This window comes from Balaenoptera borealis (genome assembly GCF_965194805.1).
Source record: "Balaenoptera borealis genome assembly, chromosome: 3".
NCBI classification, from domain to species: Eukaryota; Metazoa; Chordata; class Mammalia; order Artiodactyla; family Balaenopteridae; genus Balaenoptera; species Balaenoptera borealis.
Window position 1 is genome coordinate 23189531 of NC_138866.1, and position 16666 is coordinate 23206196.

General features: G+C 39.0%; 1 protein-coding gene and 1 long non-coding RNA gene across 21 annotated transcripts in view; one reads left to right on the plus strand and one right to left on the minus strand.

Annotated features, from left to right (window-relative positions):
* LOC309625356 overlaps positions 1-16434 on the plus strand; it is a 36926-nt gene extending 20492 nt beyond the window's left edge. The window contains exon 2 of the long non-coding RNA XR_014242475.1: positions 7796-16434. This is a non-coding gene — a long non-coding RNA (uncharacterized lncRNA). The remainder of the gene's footprint in view (positions 1-7795) is intronic.
* The window catches only part of NRXN3 (neurexin 3), a 1723243-nt gene that overhangs the window by 283672 nt on the left and 1422905 nt on the right, over positions 1-16666 (minus strand). The gene's annotated exons all lie outside the window — the stretch shown is intronic.

Genomic DNA, 16666 nt, shown 5'->3' on the forward strand with positions numbered 1-16666 from the left:
TTTGGTCATTCTGACATCAAAATCTTCCCTGATATATCAAAGTCAGAACATTCTGAAAATACCCAATTTTTTCAAGTCTAAGATCATTAATCGCATGTTTAAAATGCACTTCATCAACATAGCAATTTTAGGTTCAAAGAATGCTCAGAAGATGTACTACTGCAGGACATAATTATCTTTCCCTTGACCACCTAGCCAAATGGCCGTTTTGAGCTCAATTATTAGCCAATGTTCTTCTGTTACTATTACTCTTCACTTCCATTTCAATGCTGCTTGTGAGTAAATGGTGTTCTTAGACACAATAGAAACAATTTGTTCCTTCTGATGGAATTGAAATATGAAGAACAGCAGTGAAAGACAGCACAACTCATAAAGATGGGTTACTTCCCTCACTCTCTGAGTCATGGATAGGACATTTGAGTCCTAGCATTGCAATCTCACAGGAAACAATATTTGCTTCATTAAGAAAATCCACAGGAAGAGTCTTCTTACCTCTGGCTAAACCATGGTCAAAAAGAAAATATAGGGAACATTATATTTGAGTTTTTAGACATTCTGGTTAGCCCTGGTGAGTTGATTCAGTCAGAACATCCCTTTGAAATGATAGTTTGATGAACCTCCTTAGAGTGGGTAAAATTGAGATCAAAATCTATATGTTTGACATGTTTGGAATATATAATCCAGGAACTCAGGGATGTCTACGTCTTGAAAGTTCTTAGCATTTTGCTCACTGAGAAGGCTCAATGCATATTGACTAGTGAGAAAGATGCTTCATTCATCTGAATGTTGCTAGGGGGTAAACACAGTTCCACCTAACTTATTTCACTATGTGATTTTTACACACTGGGGGGAGATTACAGATAAAACCTGATATCTCTCCACCTGAACTCCAAGTAATACATCCCAAATCAAGGGCTCAGATCCTAACAGACTCACAAATAATCTTGTCTCCTTCAAAGGGATGGAAGCAATGTGAACATGTGGATATCATTTAGACCTGTACTTTGAAATGAATAAAATCTTTTGACCCATCACTTTCTGTATTCTTCAGCTCCATTTCATTGGGTTTGAAAGAGTCAAAGTATGCTCTAATCTCCAAAACAGAGATATTCCTGTTCTGTGAAGGTTCCAGAATATGATGGATCATTAGGTGGGTCTAGTTCCATATATCTCTCCTCCATGTCATGATTTTAGCCCTAGAATTGAGGACACTGGAAATCCTGGTCTGTCTGAAATCCATCTCTGAGTTTACACAACCTTATAATGAGTATGATATGGGCCACTTGTGTGTCTAGTGATTTCAGATTCCTAAACACGGATCCAGAAAGTCTGAATGTTAGATTTACAAAGCATATTCCAACCTAAGTAGTTAAAAGTAGCTAAAATTTTTACAAGATTTTTGTTTTCTTTTCTGTGTACAGAAATAGTTAGAATAAAAATATGATAATAATAATAATAACAATCAAAAGCAATCAAACAAAAAGCAAACCATACTAGACACAGAAGTAGAAATCAGTAGATGTTCTAACAGTCACACACCAAGAGCACATAATAGTTAAATATTGCTAAGTGAAAAAAAATCACATTCAGTAGCAAGAGTCAAGGGAATTAGGTAGACAGATTGTAATTAGCAATTACCTAAACTGGATCATGTCCAGGACATAAGGGCTAACATCACCTCTACCATTCTAAGAGATGCCCTGGGATTCTTAATAAACTAAAGTAATTAGGAGTCCCTGCCCCATCTTATTTGCCATTAATATATGGAAGTTCAATGCTATCTTGTGCCCAGAGGTCAGTTCTGATCAGCACAGAGAATTTTTTGTGTAAATACAAAATGTGTTATTTTTCATTTATGCCATGCACTGACTCCAAAGTCACTAATTTAAAAAATTGTGTCAGTTTGAACACAACCTAGCCTGAAATATATTTAAAGAAATTATGTCATTCAAGGGTCAAAAAATCACTGTCAAATTAACAGCTTAAACAAAATTATCAGAGTACAACTTATGATGCAACCTTACACCTACAAAGAAGGAGCTGCAAAGGGAGCAGGAATGGGCAAGGTTCAGGGGGATATTTTGCCAATTGCTAATTACATGCAAATTATTATGAGATCCTTAAAGTAGGACCTCTACAAGCAATACTTTACTGTAAGTTTACATTGAAAATAAGAACCCTTTATGTCTTTTAAAGATAATACACCATTATTACCAATGCAAACATGTGTTTCCCCTCAATTAAACTAAATTACTGTGCCTTTACTTTCCATGTATGATATTAGAAATATCAAGATGATGTAATGATATCTGTCATCTGATATTGCTATAAAATAAATGAAGTGTTGCAACTAAGTGATTTTTACAGATAACTGAGAGTTATCAATACAACATTTTTCTTTATATTGGAGGGGGTAAAAATTAATAAGTTAAAATGTCAAGTATTTATTGAACACTTACCACGTGAAGGGCACTGGGCTTGAGGCTGTGTCGAAAGTGGATGACATCATTTCATACTGAAAACGATTTAACCCTGATGATATATGGCTGTGCATTTATGGTACTCTGACTCTGTAATGCAATCAAGCCCCTGGGTCTCCCAAGTTATAAAGGGTTTGTTGTTCCTGTAATGCATTTTTCTCCATGGGGGAAAAGAAAATCACAGCAAGATTTGGCTTTAACAGTTTATGTCAGTAGAAATTCTGGAGGAAACAGAGGGGTTGGACAAGCAGAGAATTCAGTATTAGCTGAGAGCTGTAATGGGTCAGGGTGGGCAGTAAGAACGGGGTGGGGGCAGGCTCCTCAAAGGAATACTAAAGGCAATGAAGTTCCATAATCCTTCAGTTCCTCCCTGTTCAGCTTTAGCTCAGAGGAAAAAGTGCAGCAGGAGCCAGCTTGCTGCTCCCACCGTAAGTGAAATAAAGGAAATTTGCTCCACAGAGTTAATTATTGGAGTGAAGGTAGCAACTTGATGCCTTTGTTCTGTTAAGCGTAAGAGCCTGCTAAAGACACGTTCCCTGGGGTTTATTAGAGCAGAGGAATGTCAAGCTCAGAAGCCACACAGCTGGGACACACAGACTCTCCCTAAACACTCCCAAAATATTCTGATTAAATTTCCAACTGAAGTAGGGGAAAATAACATATGCTAAGCTTTGTTTAAAGTGATTAAGTTCTATGCCTGTGCTTTAAAAGTGCCTGCACTCCTTTCCTTCTTTGCACTAAGTTAAATTATTTTTCTTAACAAATATCGAAGATAGTAATTTATGTTTACCGAGTAATTCATGCTGAAATTTTCAAAAGACTCTATTTATGGAGGAAGCATAACTGGCCAGCTCCTTTCTTTCGGGCAGCACTATCCCTTTCTTTTCCATCACCCTCTCTAAAAACAGTCTAGGTGCTTAGCTTTATTCTTTGCAGAGACACATCTCTTTCTCTCAAAAAATCTACCCAATTGCCTTTGAGATAACATTGAGCCTTTGATTTTGCAAAACCAAATCTAATAGGTGCTTACAAAGCTGCCTTTTTCTGGCTATCGGTAATTCCCATAGCCCTACTGAAATCAGCAAGCAATCATAACCAGGGGGGAACAGAATAAGAAAAGAAGAAAACCCTGCCCACTGAGGTCAACACCCAATTCTGAGTCAATAGACTCTGAGTTTCTCTACCAGTGACAGGACTTTCCAAACTTGAATGAAATATGGGATCTTCTTAAAAGAAAAAGCCACTTTTGGGAACCACCCCCCCAATGATCACTCCAATTATTTTTCTTTATTTTAGCATTACATAAATATATACAAACAAAAGTAGCTACAATCCACTTATGCTTATAGCTCTTATGCAACCAAAACAGATTTAGAGATAAAATACAAATAAATCCAGAAATGTTGTAAAATTTCAATTAACAACTTAATTTAATGTAACAACTGATGTTGTTTAGTTTAAACGAAATTACCACTCCGGCAGTAATAGTCCTGATCTGAACCAGTCAGGCCCAGGTTCTTCTGAGCTCTTCCACCTCTTGCAAACAAAGCTCACTGTGATTCTATTCTCCCTCCAATTTTCTCCATTTGAAATAGTGTGAAATCTTTGTTTATGAAAGCACACTCTGACACCATTTTAACTTTTGCATGGCATAAACACATCACTTATGCTCTCAACCTGCCTCTGTTCTTTTCTCACTAGCTCTTGACAACGAAGGTAGGAAAGGTTTGGTCCCCATATGCCATGAAAACAACTCAGCACAGGCATTAAAATCCTGTGAAAGCACCTGGTTATTAAGTGGTCACAGCTAGATCATTCAAAATATGCTTGTACATATTATAACTTTTTTAGATGTCACTGTCACCTGCTACTTGCAGTGAACACTCAGACCTCTGAGAACACATTCTTGGAAACTCTTTCCTTGTATGAGCAATTTCTCTCTGTAGGTTGTATCCCAATAAGCTTAACCATCTTGAGGTCCAAAGTGTGTGGGATGATGGGGGTTGGCAAGGGTGGTGGTCATGATTATTCCTTACTATATTTAGCACTTAGTTAAGATTCTCAGCTAAAATTCTCATTTTGGGGTTTTCCTAACTAGATTCTCAACATTTCTGAAACTCCATCTTGGTCATTAGATAAAGCAAATTCTACTAAAGATGCAAGGCAAATTTAGATAATACCAATTACCATTACAGACCTTACTGCCAACTCTTTGAGGGATGGTGTCTGAGACTCAAACCACCTTCTCTTTTCCTCAATGGCCTCCTTTATTCTCAACTGTCTTAAAAGTTAGTATACCCATAATGTTGACATACCCTAAACCACTATGCAAAGAAAAATAGTTAGAACCTAGGAATATCTTTTTTTTTTTTAAGGTTCTTGACATGTGTTATATTATGCAACTTATAAATACACTTATACATGTAACTTCACATATTATTAAAAACTATAAGGCTCTGTCACAGTTCCTCTGCTCCATTATTCCCAACACCCAACCATAATTTTCTTCCTTCCTCTAGGATGGGCCCTTTTGATCACTTGTCCCAGAAGGATAGAGACCCACTGAGTAGCCAGGTCTACCCTAGCTGCTGCTTGGACTCATCTGGGCAGCAATTTGGACTCCCTACCCAGTGAAGTCAATAAGGCCCAGCTATTTTCAAAGGGGATGGCTGCTGTGTCCCAGCTGGAATCATTTGAGGCCATTTTCTCTCACTGATAGAGAAAGATCCACTGACAATAGAAATGCAGTCAGCTTGCACCACTGAATTCAATTACCCATCCTTGCAACTGGCCATAGTGTGCCTTGTGGTTAGAAGAAGGGAATCAGGATAAAAGGTTTCTCTTGCTTTCTCCTTTCCATTTTTTAAGGAAAAAGTGTCTTTAATTAAACTTATTAGCCTGCACATTAACTCCTCTCCGATAGTTTATTTAATGGCACACTATTTCAACAGAGTGCACTGTAATGGAAAACAAAATCCTACAGTCAAATATTAAGGTTAATCCCTGTCAATTTTATGGTCACAGCCTCAAAGTGTAGAATGGAATTTTCAGGAAGTTAAATATGTTCGTTATTTACATAGCATCTTTATTACCCCTATAAGCCCCTTGAGACTGATACCCACAACAGAGCTTGCTCCCTACACCAAGGATGGGTAGCCTTTGTGAGATGAGCTGCTGGGTAGCCATCAGGGCACAAGTGAAAGGTAAAACCCACTGAGCTTGGCCTGAGTCAAATCTTAATTTTGACACATGGCACTTGGGTAACTTTTGTAGTCACTAAAATTCCTCTAGTCCTCAGTTTCCCACCCATAAAATAGGAAGGATATACGAGATCCTCATTATAACATCATCCACTATAGACAAGAACTAGCATTAAAGTATGTTGTCCATTGGCAAAGAAGTTATATTCACGTGAAAACTATAAGGCCATTGCAGTGAGTTAGCCTTTCAGAGTAACTCTCTTGAAGTCCCTAATTACTCCTCAAGGGTTTATAGTGAGTAGAGCTTATTAGAGCAGGTTAAATATGTTCCTTACATTAGGTTCAGGGCCTTCCATATTGTGAATTACCATGGATCAAAGTTTCTTCCATGCTTAATTCACTGACGTTCCTCGCTGATGAACTGAGAACAGATTCTGATTGTCAGTTAAAACACTTAGTAGAAAAAAAAAAAAACATTACCCAACAATAAATATTGTCTTTTTGTTCATATTGTTTTAGATTTGTACAGTCCCAGAAATATAGGACAAGCAAGAAAAAAATTAAATTCACTTTTACACAAACGACAGCTCTACTAAACTGTAACTTCTAAGCTGAAGGGATTGGACTGTTAAACCAAATCCAAAATTGTATGATATTTACATGGAAATCAGTGGGACTTCAAAGTACCTTTATCACTGGCTGCTGAGCAGGAACTAATGGGAGTGTAGGAGGGGAGCTGGCAAAGAGACAGCAATTTGGCAGGGCTATCTGATGCCATCATTTGTGTTGAGACACTGGCTGATCTGTATACCAGGCCATATCTTCCTATATGACACAACAGACTGCTAGTTCTTAGGTGCCAACTACCAACTGAGATCAATGGTCCAAGCATCCTCTTCATTTCAATAATAAAAGCAATGCCGCTTGACATGACAGGCTGAAAGCAGTAGAGGAAACACGAGAGAAGACATTCATATATTTAAGTGACAAATGACATTCACATGCATCCCACTCCAAAGGTTGGGCATGTAATTTGCAATATTATAGCACTGACTCTGGTTGTTAAGAGTAGTAGAGTGGGAATAAGGATATCTGGGGTTTGTGCCTAGCTCTGATATGGTATATGACTCCAGGAAAATCATTTAGGTCCCCTGCACTTTGCACTGGCATTCTGAAATGGGCATATTGCCCCCTGCTTGGCAGAGGAGAAGTCTATGTAAGACCTGCCATTTATATGATGCTTAAATAAGTTTCAGACCAATTTAAGTCGAAAGTCCAATTTATAATGACTGACTTAGACTATTTTTAGAAAAGAGGTAAATACCATGCACTGTCATTAAGCCTTTCCTGAAAGGTTGATGATATGAAAGAAACCAATTCATGCACATGAATGTTGTATTCAGGGGATACTGTATGGGACAAAATTGTTAAATGAGGCATTGTCTGGGACTGTGAAGAGTTAGCATGAACAAAGTTTACATGAGCATTCAGTTCTGTGTTCCAAGCCTCCTTACTCAGAACCTAGGTTAGCTAGCTTCTGGAAGACAGAGTCCAATTAAAATAAGAATGCCCCCCACAAAATCTAATTACGTGAATTCCTATTCTCCAGTGAATGGCCCTGCTACTTGCTACCTTACAATGAAACCTTGAAGAAATGCTACTAGGTAAATCAATAATAGATACCAATGTTGACAAAACTGTCCCAACTGTGGGGACAGAGACATGTGCCAGTGCCATAACAGTAATATGTATAATTAAGGAGGAATTCCGTCATAATTGATTCGAATTACAGAGTCTATCAATCTGAGTGAGAAAAAAAAACCAAAATGAAACATATACCTTTCTCCTCAGCTCCAAGAATGAGGAAACATCAGTAAACCTGCAAAGATGGCAGATTTGTGCAACTGCCAACAGATATTTTTTAATTTGCCTTTTACTTCTTGCTCCATTCCTACAACATTATTGCACTATATAGTCAACATCACAATATGGCTTTGCTGTCTATTCCAAGAAAAGTCAGATCCATATGTTCTCTTGTTCTGTCTCTGTCCCTGTGACATCTCTCCTTTCTCTCACACTCTCATTTTCTTTTTTCTTTTTGGTTTTATGGAACAGCATTACTAGTTTTATTCAACAGCTGGAGAAAGACAATTTGACGACATTCATCTCTCGCAGAGCCCAGGCTGACCTGCTTCTCTCCCTCCTCGCTCCCCAATGAGGAGCAGTAATAAAAGCTCAACAGCTCTAAAAGCAATCGATTCAGAAACGGTGTGGTGCAATTACAGCCAGGATGGCAGCAAAGACTTCCAGTAAAATAAAAGAAAGACAAATACAATCTCTGCAGTGGGACTGGCCTCCATTGCACAAGCAGCCCTCTGGTCATAAAGAGGCACCATGCGGTGCCTTGTGTGATGGAGGAGGTCAGCAGCTGGACAGCAAGGGCCCAGGGAGGAGATGGTCCCTCTACGAGCCCACTGGATTGTGAATAGGCTGATTGTTCCAAGGTAACAGCTCCAACTCTTCTCTACTGGACCTGCGACCTCTTAATAGATTTTTATGTTGCTTTCCATACAAGGTTTCCTGCTACACAATACCTTTCCCATTACTTTCTAATACAAGCCCATCCCTCCCATCCACCTCTATGAAGTGAAGCTAGGGAAGCTGAATTATTAGAGCATCCATTCATTCTGGGCTTCCAAAGCCCTGAGAGTGGCCTTAGCAATGTGTTCACTAGGACTTATCTTTTTTGTAAAATTGGTAAAGCAAGATATTTTAACTGCAATAGGTGAAGACCCTAATACCTTTCACCTCCAATCTCCCATCCATCACATGCCCCCTTATATAGGGAGGTAATGAAGTGGCAGTCAACATATTTGGGATCTAACTAATGGGAAGTCGAGTTGGGATACACTTAGTTCTTTGATGGGATATCTTCATATAGTTCACAATATGTCTTTGCAGAATTAAATTTTTGCTCACTTTCCAGGTGTAGAAATGGAATAGTCTGACCACTCCAGTGCTGTATGACCCAGTGATCTTGATAGAATTTGCCCAAAGTTGAAACAATCCTTAAAAATTCACTTGACTTTACCAACATAAACTTTTAAAAACTGTTAATAATAAAAAAAAACGTACAACATTTGATCAACCAAGCAAGAGGAAAGACTGAATTACCCTTCTATTTTATCTGTAGAAAATGATATTACAAAATGTCATGAGAAGGCATTCAAAGAGAACAGAAATAATATTGTAGGGAAAACATATCAAAGAAGTGTGTCAAGCAGTTACCTTTAAAAAGTAGGTTAATTGTATGCATTTCTGTAATTATGATATTTATCAGCTTTTTAAAACTTGTAAATGTTCATCATTTCTTTTCTCATGTTAAATTAAATAGTCATTTTTATATTTAATTTTGAAATATTTTTCTTAAAGAAGTTACATACCACACACACACTGTATAAGCTTCAGGCCCCGCAAAGTGGGGACCTCCCCAGGGCCTCCTTACTCCTAGTTCTGTCCTCAGAGGAATCCATGCTACCCCTTAGGCAATACTCCTCTCTCTCCCCTTCAGGAATGCTAACGTGCCTGGAAGCCTCCAGCATGAACATTTTGATGTAGTTTGCGCAATGGCCACCAAGCACAAAGCAGGTTTAGAGTAAAAATCTATCCAGCTAATGTTTTCGTAGAAACGTTATAAACTCTTCACAATATGAATACTTGATTTCAAAGGCAGCATTTCCCAAAGTGTGTTTAAGTTTGCTAATGACATGGGATGCTGATGGCTTGTCATATATAATAAATTCTATGATCCAATGGGTTTGGGAACAACTACGTTTTTTTGGGGGGGTGGGGTGAGGAGGGGGTTCTTTACAGTAGGAATTTTCAGAATCTTTAATAGGTTAACTGGAATCATAGATATCCAAAAGAAAGAACAGTGTATTCAGTATTCCCAACATTTATTTGACCATGATTTTTATTTTTTATGGAAAGGGTAATTTCTTTGGTGGACCATCCTATTGGAAAAAGAATAGACAAGAGACCTGGAAATCAGATTTGCTAGGTTTATAGCAAATAGATAGTTTTACTACCAATCTCAAGACCTCAAATAGATTAGTATAGCATTTAACATACTATAATAAAGTTACATGCATCTATCTCCTTTGGATCATGAATCCATCCCAGGCAAAGCCATGGCTTCAGTTCACTAAGTATGTATCTGCTGTTTGTTATGCTAGCTATTAGCGACATAAAGATGACCTCAATCTATTATAGTCAGGTGAAGAAGGTAATAAGTAGAACAGAATGTGGGATAGAATTCATTGAAAACCAATATGGTAGAAAAATTATTGTGTATGCAGAGAGAGGTAAGGGGGAGTCAAGCCAAGCCACAGAGAGGAGGTGACTTTTGGGTTGGGCTTTAAAGATAAAACCTGGGTAAGCTGCCTTAGTCAAAGGTAAGCAGAGGTAAAGGGACCTCAGGGACACAGCAGAATGTGAACAGAAGCATGGTGGGATTCCATGTGTTTTATTTACATCCATGTACCATGTCCCTAACATTATGTCTCAAACATAATAGATACTCAAAAATGTTTGCTGAAATAAGTAATTTCATTTTTATATCCATCCATTCAGTAAGCATTTTCTTTACTCAGTTTCCCTTTTACAAAATGGTGATTATGTTTGTCCACACTTGCCTCATGGAGAATAATACATATAAAATGCAACTTAGAAAATGTATGTACAAAAGAAACGGAAGATTCTGGTCATGCTCATAGATATTGACTTTAACAATTGGTGCTACACAACGGCCCACTCTCCCAGTGAGGTTCTGTAAGGGTAAGCATTTTTCTCTCCTATCGCCACTGTGGATTAAAATGGTGTTTGTGGGATATAATGTGATAATGCTTCCAATCTCCCACACTCTGCTGCTGAAGAGAGGGGCGGGCCTGTGTTCAGTTCTCAACAATTTGTATTTCTCCTTCCAGTCTCCACTGAAGTTGGCTGAAAGGTAAAGACAAACAGCCAGTGACGGCAGCAGCAGAAGACAGAGGTGATATATTTCTGGCATTATTTTAGTGGAGTAATTTGGCTGGAAAACCACTATAGAAATTATGGTCTGCAAACAAAGCAAGTTGGCAAGGTGAAAATGTGTAAGATAGAATGCAAATGTGCATTGTCCCCAGCATCAGTGAAACAAGGATTTGCGATTTTTTTTAGCTGAAATACAGAGAAACGTAATTTAGGACTCTACTGTGCCTTTGAACCTGCTGTTCTCTCTGCCTGGAATACCTCCTCCATTTTCTCAACCTGGCAATCTCCTAGACATCCTTCATCACCTGGTGGAGACCTTACTATCTCTGTAAAGCCTTCCTGAATGCAGCAAGCAGAGCAAGCGGTTCTGTTCTGCACATTCCCTTGATAAGATATATATATATATATATGTCTTATCATATATAGGGATATATATATATATATATATATATATTATTCTAGAACACATTTGCTTTATGACTTTATCAAAGCTTAGATTCTGAGGACTTAAGGTCAAACACCAGACCTCATCTTCTCTAGACCCCCAGCAAGCTCATACACTGCCTACCACCAATGTAAACTCAGTAAATGGTACCCATTATTATTATTACTTTGCAGGGTAATAATAAAGTATATACAGGAGCCAGCTGAGATTTTGATACTTTATCCAACCTTATCATGGTCTTATCCATCCCAAAATGCCATCTCATCTAGATAATTTGATTTTCCTTGCTTTTTTTTTTTTTTAAACACATCATGCTTTTGACTAGAATACCCTCTCTTCTTTTTTCCATTCATTCAACTCTCAGCAATGGTCAACTCACAGCTCAGAAGTCACTTCCTCTGAGGCAACCTATGGAATGGGAGAAAATATTTGCAAACCATATATCTGATAAGGGATTAATATCCAAAATTTATAAAGAATTCATCTAACTCAATAGCAAAAAGCCCCAAATAATCCAATTAAAATATGGGCAGAGGGACTGGACAGACATTTTTCCAAAGATGATTACACAAATGGCTAATAGGTACATGAAAAGATGCTCAACATCACTAATCATCAGGGAAATGCAAATCAAAACCACAATGAGGTATCACCTCACACCTGTTAAGATGGTTATTACCAAAAAGACAAGAGATTACAAGTATTGGTAAAAACACTACAAAAGGGAACCTTTGTGCACTATTGGTGGGAATGTAAGTTGGTATAGCTACTGTGGAAATCAGTATGGAGAGTCCTCAAAAATTAAAAATAGAACTACCATATGATCCAGCAATCCCACTTCTGGGTATATATCCAAAGGAAATGGAAACAGGATATTGAAGAATATCTGCCCTCCCATGTTTATTGTACCATTATTCACAACAGCCAAGATACAGAAGTAACCTAAGTGCCCATCAAAGGATGGATGTATAAGAAGATGTGGTATTTTTACATATAATAAAATATTATTCAACTATGAGAAAGGAGGAAATCTTGCCATTTGCGACAGCATGGATAAAACTTAAGGGCATCATGCTAAGTGAAAACAGTCACATAGAGAAAGACAAATACTGTATGATCTCACTTATTTGTGGAATCTAAAAAAAATCCAAACTCATAGAAACAGAGAATAGAATCGTGGTTACCAAGGGCTGGCGTTGGAGGAAATGGGGAGATACTGGTCAAAGGGTACAAACTTCCAGTTATAAGATGGAGAAGTTCCAGGGATAAATAAATTCTGGGAATCTAATGCATAACATTGTGATTAAATGTATTGTATACATGAAAGTTGTTAAGAGAGCAGATCTTAAATGTTCTGACCACAAGAAAGAAATGGTAATTATGTGATGTTAATGATGCCGTTAATTAAGGCTACAGTGGTATCCACTTTGCAATACATAAGGGTATCAAATCAACACATTGTACGCTGTAAACTTATATAGTGTTACATATCAATTATATCTCAATAGAGCTAGATTAAAAAGAAAAGAAAGGAAAAGGTAAGAAAGAGAAAAGAGGAATCACCACCTCTGTGAAGACCTCCCTAGCTACTCCAGACCTTACTGTTTTCTCCACTGAGCTCATAAAACATTGTGATGAGATTTATCTCTTACCATTGTCAGTAGGACCTGAATTTTTCACTCCTGGCACCCCAATATTTCACAGTGCATAGTTTACACTTAACTAGATGGTGCCATAGTTATTCTACTTCCATGTGAGCCAGGCAGACTACGCTGAATTCACTCCTTGAAGAAGCAGGGTGCTGGGCACCTCGTTACATTGCTCATAAAGTGGCGAAGACTGCAAAGACTGGGAGACAGAATTCTATTCCACTCGCGCTGTTACGGGGAAAGTCTCAGTAGGAATGCTGTAAACTTTTTCTCTCTAACGCCTCAAGCCCAATTCAAACCTCTAGGATTCTCCTAAGAGGCAATCTGGCCACCAACGGACACTGCAGGCCTTCCAGGGAAGAGACTGGTGCTTCTGGCTCTCTCCTCCTTTCCCATCAGGATGGCTACCCTCTGACAGTTCCTGTGTCTCCCCCACGCCCGTGGCAAACTAATTAAGCATTTGCTGCTGGCTAATTCCCCAGATGACTTTGAACCCATCTCTGTAGTAAGGACAAACGTAAATAAATAAAAGCGGGATTCATAGTTTTTTCAGTCTCACCTTGAATTGCTGGAGGAAATGCCTCACTGTTCCCCAGAGTAGGAAAGAAGTCTGAGTAGTTGAATTTTGTCATGTTTAATAAGGAACTAAAAGAACCATGACTCCTTTGGCAGGGAATTAATAGAGCAGATGATGTGTTTCAGCTACTCTAGTTTCCACTGTGCTGGTCTTCCATGCTCATTCCAGCACCTTCTCTCTACCCTGTTTTCTGCCCTCCCCTCTGCAAGTCTTTGTGTAGCATCTTCATCCCATCAAGTACCCCCTTACTGAGCAGGCCTCTCTGTGGTTTATTTGGAATTTTCTTTCTCAATTATTTCCCCACCTTCAAAATTTGGAATCAAGCCTTCTGCCAAAAAAACCCCACAAAAACCAAAAATCAAACAAACAAAACAATAAATTTATATCAGAATATAGGTAATTTGCATCAGAACTGACCTTCCTAAGTCAGAAAAACAAATATCGTGTATTAATGCATATTATGTGGAATCTAGACAAATGGTACAGATGAACCTATTTGCAGGGCAGGAATAGAAACGCAGACGTAGAGAACTGACGTGTGGATACCAGCGTGAGGGAGGGGAGGTGGGATGAATTGGGAGATTAGGTTTGACATAAATACACTACCATGTATAAAATAGAGAGCTAGTGGGAACCTGCTGTACAACACAGGGAGCTCACCTGGCTGCTATGTAATGGCCTAGTTGGGTGGTATGGGCGCCGTGGGGAGGGAGGTCCAAGGGGGGGGATGTGTGGGAGGGGATGTGTGTATGCCTATGGCTGATTCACTTGCTGTGCAGCAGAAACTAACACAACATTGTAAAGCAATTTACTCCAATAAAAAAAAAAAAGAATGGATTAAAAAACAAAACAAAACTGACCTTCCTTTCTTCAAAGCCTTGCTTTCAGCTACAATATAGATAATCCCATCACAACAGATTAACCCAGTCAGAACTCCTCAGATAATGTGCTTACGTCTCAGTGGAGAGGTCCCTGCTCCTTCCTTAATAGGTATCTTCCATAGACTGGCTGAGTGTTAATAAAAACAATAATGAACAGGACACAGTGAGACTGAAAGCATCTTGTGACAGTTTTGTTCCAGTGGTTAGCCAAGGTGCAGGGCAGGGACTCAGTGAGAGGACGCTCAATTGAGGCTTTAAAGGAGAATCTAAATGTTTTGTCACTGCCCTGTGCCGTTAGCGACTGGCTATTTTCTTTTTTTTTTTAATTGGAGTAAAATTGCTTTACAATGTTGTGTTAGTTTCTGCTGTACAATGAAGTGAATCAGCTATATGTATACCTATATCCCCTCCCTCTCTGACCTCCCTCTCCCCCCCTCCCCCATCTAGGTCATCACAGAGCACTTAGCTGAGCTCCCTGTGCTATACAGCAGGTTCCCACTAGCTCTCTATTTTACACATGGTAGTGTATTTACGTCAAACCTAATCTCCCAATTCATCCCACCCTCCCCTTCCCCCGTATCCACACGTCTGTTCTCTACGTCTACGTCTCTATTCCTGCCCTACAAACAGGTTCACCTGTACCATTTTTCTAGATTCCACATATATGTGTTAATATATGATATTTGTTTTTCTCTTTCTGGCTTACTTCACTCTGTATAATACAGAGTGTGTTATACAGAGTGAAGTAAGCGACCGGCTATATTCTAAACTCAAGTGAAACATCCAGAATGGCTAGCACTCCTCTCCTGCACCTGTGCAAATAACACCTGTGCTGTGCTAACTCTGCAAGTCTGGGGTCACTTACATAGATTTTCTAGGATCCTGCTCATAGGACGGTGTGTGCATGTAGTTATCATGGGGTGTGAGTAGAAGTGGGGTGGGTAGTGTGACAATGGGACGTGGTGACTAAATAACTACTTTAGTAAACAGCAGTTTAGAGCCTAAAACCAGTCATCCATGGGTGTGAGTGTTGACCGAACCCCCTAACAGCTATGAGTCTTTAGGCAAATTAAATGATTCAATGTCCCTGGGTCTAATTTGTTTCTTTCCTTTCTGCAAGAGGAGCTCTCAATACTGACCAACTCATATAGATCAAGTAAGATCAAGATTTTAACACATTATATTACAATTGTATTCAATCTTCATGACACCCCTATTAGCTGCCATTGTTAACTTCATTACACAGAGAAAAATGAAGCTCAAAGGTGTTAAGTAATTACTTAAATTCACGTAGCTGGTAAGGGGCAACCCTATACTCTTTCCAGAATACTGGGCTGCTTCCCACTGTAACATGCACTAATCAAACCTACACACCTTATGGCTTATAGTGAGAAGGATATTAAATATTATATGCAAAGTAGCTATATCAGTACCTGCTACATAGCAGGTACCCAATAGATGTTAGGTACCTGCTACTTCCTTTTACCTTATAGCCAGTACACTTTGCTATTTTGATTCACTAGAGAAACAAATTTTGAAATAACAACAACATATGTTTGGAAATAAAGGCACTGAAGCATTCTTAGTCACAAAGTAAAAAGAAGAATTCTGCTAGTTGAGCTTTGTCATATCTAGCGCTTTGCTGGAAGGAAGAAATGTAACACCCTGTACAAGAAGCCACAAGGCTTTCTGTCCAAGTAACTGGGAACATCTGGACAGATGAACAGAGAGCAGTGGAAAGCAGGTGTGTCATCTGGGTGTTGCAGGAAAGCAGACAGTTGTCTCTTGGTACTGTAGCTTCTTCTGAAATCAAATGCCAACAATGCTCTGGTGCATTTTTCATGAGCTGTGCACTCAGCCATGCCCAGAAACACTAGAAGTTTCCCCAGGGATATATTAGCAAACAACTCACCCCCTCCCTGCACCTCCCAGGGTTTAGCAGTCTCCTCCCCCTTTGTGTACTCCAGTTTCGCTGAGAACAGCTTTTGTTCAAAAGCCAGTCCCTCCCCAGGTCCCCACAGCCGGGCTAAATGCCGTCCTCCCTGCCTGTCTCAGGGACGGGGCAAGATGGGCAGTTCACCAGCTCAGCTGCACCCCAGGTTCCTCTAGTACTCTTAGGGAAAGAAACGTAATCCTGGTGTGCTGAGAAATAACCAGCCAGATATTTTTTTTAAAGAAAGAAGGAAAAAGAGAAAAAGTACTTGGAGAAATAGGGATGGAGTAATCATTGCCAATGTTTCATTAGAGCTGCATTTCCCACCAAATCCCATTAACATACAATACTGCTGCTTCCCTGGGTCCCAGTGGGATACCAAACCGTCCTGGATCAGACAATTTGGATTTGCTTTTCTTACTATTTCCATGATTTTTTTTGTTTGTTTCTTTTAAAAATTCCTTTTTGTA